Consider the following 7,500-nt stretch of genomic DNA (forward strand, 5'->3'; position numbering starts at 1 on the left):
GGGTACCGGCGTAATGCTGGGGGTAACCCTGCGATGGACTAGCATCCCATCCAGGGGGGAGTAGAAATACTCCTGGTCGCTTCATGCTACAGAAACCGGAGATAAGCGCAGGCCTGATAAGCCTTCTGGCTCGTAAGCAGAGACTTTATCTTTACCTTTGGGGGCTAAAGTGACCTTCTCGGATTGCCTGGATTTTTTAATATGTTCAAGTTTATGGTTTAATTGGTGTGCTTAACAAGTTTAATATTCGGAAAACATTAAACATTAAAAGCCTCCAGGAATACCCTAATGGTCCGCCATTACTAACTTTAAAATCTTGAGAGAGCTGGATCGAGGAGAAAACACTAGTATAAGATTGCAATACGTTCGCACGCGACGGAATTGATATGCAGCACGGGAGTTTCGGGCTTTCAGATTTTTAAACTCGTGTTTTGCATACATAATAAACTGCGTTTACACCCTGAAATTTTAAGCTATTGAGTGATAACGTCAGTTTTTCCTAGATCCAACCCTCTGAGGTGCAGTCTTTCCGTTTTGAATGCGTGTGTAATGGCGGACTGTGAAATACTAAACTTTCACTCAAAGCAAGAGACTATGAGGGTAAGAGAACACATTCCCCATACATGGGCCTCTTCCCATGATAATCCTTTTCAATCTAATTTAGCTCGTAGTCAAGCTGCGAGGCTATTTTAGGAAAGACACCTGATTGGTCAATTGTAATGACGTATGACTTAATGACCGCTTTGCTGTTCTTCTTTGAGAAAATGGCGTCTGCAGTAGACATCAAGTTTGTCGATGAATCTGAAAACTTTGATTTTGAAAAGAGTGGGAAAAGTTCCCGTCCACGTAGAGAAAACTGGTCCATGCTGTACATAGCTGAATCCGATGAAGGTGATGTCAAATCAACAGAAAGTAGGGATGCGAGCTCTTTTGAGGAAAATGTTGAATTTCGAGCTTCGAAAAATCTTCAAATTTCAATTTAGGATTTCACTGGATCATGCGATGGCGAGAAAAGTCTTCGCAAGTTTCTTCACAATGACATCTGATCCTCTGACCATGGACCGCGCGGCCATGGGGACAAAACTAAAAATAACTTTCACAGCGTTGCGCTAAGCTTAAAATAGATTGAAAAAGATTATCATGGGGCACGGGATGTGTTCTCTCACCTGATAGTCTCTTGCTCAAAGTAAACAGCCTTTGGATAAAAATCAAAGCTCAAAATTTTGCTGGGCACGTGTGAAGCAAACACACTTTCAAAATCTGACGAAAAAGGGAAATGATTTTTTGATCATAAAACCACTTTAAAGACTACATTAGAAACAGGGATTTAAGTATTTTAGTTGATAAAGGCAGTGGGTGCAAATGTTATTTGTGTTCAACATGACTAGTTTTAACTACTATTCTTAGTTTTAATCACTTCTGTAGTATTTAATTCTGATGGATAGGCTTCTTATCTTGTAAATAGCTATTATTTTAATTTTGTCTTCATTAATGTAAGTAGTTTTAGGTGTCCCCAATTAGCAGCAATGCTAAACCCTTGATGACACATAGATAAAGTTGTTCATTCATTCTCGTTTATTCATTCATTCATTCATTCATTCATTCATTCATTCATTCATTCATTCATTCATTCATTCATTCATTCATTCATTCATTCATGATGCCATAATAATTTTTCTTTTCAAATAACCGCAGTTTTCCTGCTAACTACTGGTTATTCCCAGTACACTGAATTTTAAAAATGCCTTAATTATGTAATTCTAGTAGAACTTAGCACTAAGGACAAATTGAAGGGGGGTGGGGAAATAAAGAATTGTGTACAATGTTAAAAATAAAACATGTTCATTTTTACTCAGTTTACCGCCTGTTCATTTTTCCTGTTCGCTCTAGAGCCAATATTCATCTGTATATTGCGTTTTTTGAGGGGAAGTTGTTCAGGAATTGAGTGGAATGTGGTTTTCTGCGGGTACCTTGTACAGTGCACCGTATTAATAAAATGTATATTCGACCGATATTCTTCTTTCAGCTTAAATAGTTTACCTCACACATGAAAAAGAGGATGATTTTTATTTTCATACCATTCATAACACGTTTGTCGAGTTTCACACAATTTGAATGCCGAAAATACGCAGAGAATGTAACTATGCCGGCTGCTATAAAACAACTTAGTGACACACTAACGAGGCTCTCACAATTCAAATGTTTTAGACAGAAAAACTCCATTTCCGTTTCCCGGAAATTCAAGTCAGGCCGGTGAAAAGGGGGAGTGCTGTTCCATTGATGTGCTGCTGTGCGGAGTTCTTTTTTACGACTAAGCCGACTATGATAGGGTCGCACTTTGTTATAAGCAGGGTGGATAGAATGGGGTATTTTATCATCACGACTGCCTCATTGCAAAATTTAACAGTACATAACCGATCACAACCATCAAAGCGAACCCCGCGGGAAGACAGCTGCCTACTAAATTCTTGGAAAAAATGACGTCATTTTCATCAAACTTTTTGCCTACGGAAGTTTTTTTTTGTTGTTGTTGTTGTTACGCTGTTTGCTGAGCAGGAATACTATTTTCTTTTTACAGAGAAATATTATGTGAAGAATACTCGCCTCCCAATAAGCAGCGTTCTCCACGAGTCACAAGTTTTAATATCGTTAGGTTTATTTAACACAATCTCGCTTGATACAGTCTCAATCACTAGTGTTTTTAATCACTGCAAAAATCCCATGCTATCGAAATATTATAAATTTACATTCACGCCTAGATCACTTCGGACATTCTCTAATTGATCTGTTCTTCATAAAACCCTAAAGATTTAGGAAACGAAACTGACAATAACTTAAGTCCACGCAATCAACGGCTATAATTTTCAGTCTCCAACAATTCCTCGTTCCTGGCTAAGAAAACGGAGCTTTTCATAGCGAAAAAGTCACTTGATTTCATGCATCTCCCGCCGACATGTGAAACCCCATCGAGGCTTACTATTCGGTTTCCTTGTTTCACCTAACTTCAACGCGACCATCCTTTTTACGAGGTTGAGCCAACCCCTGAAGCTTCTCTTGGTTAATCGAGATTAGAACAAGCGACTGTCATGAAAGAGGGAGAAATTGAAAAAAGTTCGTCAGCTTGCGAAATCCAAAACGAAGCAGAACCCGATTTCCCTTAAAGTCTTTCCTCCGCAAACTATTAAGCACTCTTCGTTATCACTCAATTCTAATGCTTTTGAGCTTTTTTCGTGTGATGCCATAGGCAGCCCACGTCAATTTTTTTGCTTTTTCTTCGTAGTCACAGATGTGCATACCCCAGGGATAGTACATTAACCGCTCGATAAGAATACCGTATGATACATCCGGAGCCATCGGGCCCAGAACTCGGGCCATCGAGCCCCGAGAGCGAGTAAGTTCCTATTAAACCGTCGATGCAACGGAGATTACGTGATGGTTTGCTTTGTATTTGAAAATTTCGCGTGATTTCATAAACAGCGGTCACCTTTCAGAGTTCAGTTTTCACCACGTGAAGCAAGATTTTGCCATTTTAGTTCATTTATGGACACTGTGGATGAGACATTGTGATGAAACACATGTAAACATAATTTGCGGTAGTAATTTCACAGTTCACATCACCTAGAAAAAATTGAAATTAAGTGCGATGGAGTTGATCAGGTACAATGGGCAAAAGAAAAAAAAATTATATGAGTTTGTGTAGTCCAATAAATAACATTAAATCACACGGAGCATTTTAATGCTCAGTGTGATTTAAAAGTCTACTTCTGGGAAAATTGTTTTCTGTACCTTATGTTTGGCGACATCCCGATTTCGTGGTTCAAACGGGCACGAAGACTAAAGACGCCGGGGTGAATCGAGTTCAATTATTCATATTTTAGAGTCCAGTCGAAGAAGTCTTCGTTGCGGGGACTTCGCATTCGTCTCCCATACACATAGTAATCCCATCCAAACGGGCTTAAATTTAATAGAACCTTAGGCGGCATTCTTTTGGAAGTATCCTGGCTATTCTCATTCCGGATTAGGAATACAGAATACACGGAATATAAGATTAGAAGTCTTCGTTACGGGGACTTCGCATCCCCATTTGCAAAAGAACGCGTTAAGGAATACTATTAACGAAGGTGACCAGAGAACTATTTTATCTGCGCATGCAACAGTTGCGTGGCGACTGAAAAAGACGGTTCGCGAAAGTTTGGAACCCAAAATGCTGAAATATGGCCAAAAATACTAGGTTTTTGGCGATTTCCTTGATTTTTCAGTTTGCTTCATTTGCTAGAGTTTTTTGTACTTGTGAGTGCTTTGCGTAGTCCTGGATGGCCGAGCAAACATGTTCGGATACAAGGGTTTGTCGAGGAAACCAATTAATGCCAACGTCATTTATTATGGCCAGGCAAGGGTACAAACTGATAGCTCTTCTTGTTCTAGCACCGCTAAAGAAATAGAAGAGAAGTCAAGGACATTCGCATGTAAGGTAAACAATTTGGATCGCTATTCCATTCAAGTTATTACAATTGTTCAAGCCGCCGGCCGGCGCGACTCATTTCCCGCCAAAACTTTCCCAAAGGAACGTATATTCTGCTTATTCCGAGTGAACCGTATTCCAATCATTCCGTTCATTCTGGGACCAGAATGTATGGAATAGTATTCCATTCATTCCGAAAACGGAATAGGTCCCAAAAGAAGACGAATACCGACTATTCCGCGTGTATTCCTCCTATTCTCGAAGATTACCAAAAAAACGCGCCCTTAGACCAGCATCAAATCATTGTGGGATGTGGTAGGTCAAGTCAAGGGTATTTGCGAAATCGACAACAAAATAAATCCATTTTCCCTACTACAGGAAAAAAAAGTGAAAACAATATCATAAAAAGAGCCTTTTAAGCAACCGAATACAAAGTTAAAAAAAAAAACAAGAAGAGATGCTTTAGTCACGGAGACTTTGCAGAGCTACAATCATGGGCAAAAGTGTTGGGAAGGTAGCTTCATTTTACAGATAACCCCCCCCCCCCCCTCCCCCTTTTTAATGTTGGGTTTTCCAGGGGAGGGGGGCCACAAGAGCATGGTATTTCCCAAATACTTCAGCCAATAGTTAGAAAAATCGAATTAGGTGTGAAGTGAACTGACGCCCGCAACCTTCCCAACAACTTTTGACCACGATTGTAGTTCTCCCATTGAAGAACTGACGTTACAACGCACGTTATCATGCAGTGTGGCTGACGCGCGCCCTTTTGCAAACTTGCAAATGAGAGGTACTGGGACCAAAACCATCCTGAGCAACTCCCGGTTCCCTCCATCTCATGCCAGACTGCCAGCCTCTTAGGGAGGCTGTTCTCTTCGTTAGTAATCCGCAAGTAGTGGTCTTAGGTTCATCAGTGCAGTAGCAGTGCTACTTTTTAAAAATCAGCAAAAATTATGCTAGTTTCCTCAAATTATGCCAAAAGTTATGCTAGCACAATCTGTAAAAGCCAATGAGCAACCAAATATAAAAAAGAAATCAATTACAAACAGACATACTATTCTACTTTGGTTTATACAAAAAAACGAAGGGGCCGATCTCCAGTCAGTATTCCAAAGAATCTCACCTTTTTATCCTGGCATTCCTCGAAAAGCTTTAGTAAAAGTAAATTCGGATGGTCCTGCTGTGCTGATTGTTTCCATTTGCAAATTTAGTAGCATACTAATAATAATAAATATCCTCTAGTTCTGTTTTTACAACAAAAGCCTGCTGATTAAATTACAGATTCATCTTTCCAAATGGACGTAAAGACAACAGAGAAAGAGACAGTTTTCAATTACAAAACATGTTTCGACACCTGCAGTCATCTAGGGCTTGTCACGACTCTTGTAATACAGAATGTTTCACGATCATAGATTCTGCCGCCTCAAAATTCCAAATTAAGATCAAAGAGGCATTGCACATTAAGTGGGAAAATCCCTTTCATAATCAGCAGTTGAAACATCTAGACTTGTCTCTTTCTTTTAAATTACGTTCTTCCTTTTGTCCTTTATTGTTATACGCGCTATTTTTGTTTTCCGTGCATTTCGTATTTCATATTCAAAATTGTACGCAAGTTTTGACGCGTTATTTTTTTAACGTACCTTAATATAAATAGGCTTTTTCCGAGTTCATGTCTGCCTTCTCTTCAAAGCGAGTCTAAGTGCGAAGTTTTTGTGATGGTAATTAGTTCTCCTTTACACATGAATAAAAACTAATTTTCATAACAAAAACTTCGCACTTAGGCTCGCCTTGAAGAGGAGGCACGGATATGAACTTGGAAAAGGCCTATTGAAATGTACAACCGTTAAAAGCTCATTTGCAACTGAAGATGACATGAGAATGTCGAAACATGTTTTGTAAATTGAAAACTGTTGTTTCTTTCTTGAGAGATTCATCTTTCTGGTAAAATCTCGTCATTTTCTAAATTTTACCCGAAGTTGTTAGCTATAACTGGACAACTAGTGTTTACTGTTTATGCATCCCACGAATACGCACTTATTGGCGTCTTGTTCAAGTAAGTTTGATATTCGTAAGCTTGCATAAGTGATATTCGAACCTAGCCAATTTTTTTTCTATTCCGTCCGATCGATTACACAATTTTTTGCCTTTTACGTCAAATTCCATGTGTAGTACATGAAACACCTTGTCATGAAACGTTTCGATGGTTGGCTGCCCACAAAATCAAATGCGTGCGAATGATGACTGCACAAGGCCTACACTGCCACCTCTCCCCTGACACACATTTGGAAAAACTCCCAGATTTTAGGAGCCACGTGACAAGCCGCAAACAGGGTCTCTTTCCTCAAAGACAAGGAAGGCAGAGAAGAGAGACCCTGGAAACGAAGTTGCTCGATCCAGCTCTCTCAAGATTTTAAAGTTAGTAATGGCGGACCATTAAGTTCAATCCAGTCAAAAAGAAGCAGGTGTGTTTTAGAAATCAAGGCTTATATTTTTGGGTCACTCAGTGTTTAGTTGAACTTAACTCAGTTTTGAAATCCAAAGAAAAAGAACAATTAATTTTTTTGTACATATTAGTACTTTAATAACTAGATTCCATGTTGCCGTGCGTCTGTTCAGTAATAGATCACAGACGACGTCAAAATGTAACAAGAACAAAAAGGTGGCACATGAGGCGATAGCCGAGTGTGTCACTGACGTTCTAACCACATTTTGAGGCCTCCTGTGATTTGTTACTGAAAAGAGCAACATGAAATCTATTTATTTTATATTATTGTGACATGCGTCTTCCCTTGGCACGGCGATGCGAGAAAAAAAGAAAACGCAAAAGGAAAATAAATAATACAACCAAACACAAACCGCTTCCCAAGAATTCGCAACACAAAATATATACCTAAATCGCTAATGACCAATTAATTTATTTAAGCTTTAAGATTTCAAGGTTAGAATACTTTAAGAAAATACTAATTCTAAACTTATTATAGGGATAAACGTAATGACCTTAAACTAATTCAGTTTCTAAAAGTATCGTTAACAGTGAAAGA

The sequence above is a fragment of the Montipora capricornis genome, chromosome 7 (assembly GCF_036669925.1).
Source record: "Montipora capricornis isolate CH-2021 chromosome 7, ASM3666992v2, whole genome shotgun sequence".
NCBI lineage: Eukaryota > Metazoa > Cnidaria > Anthozoa > Scleractinia > Acroporidae > Montipora > Montipora capricornis.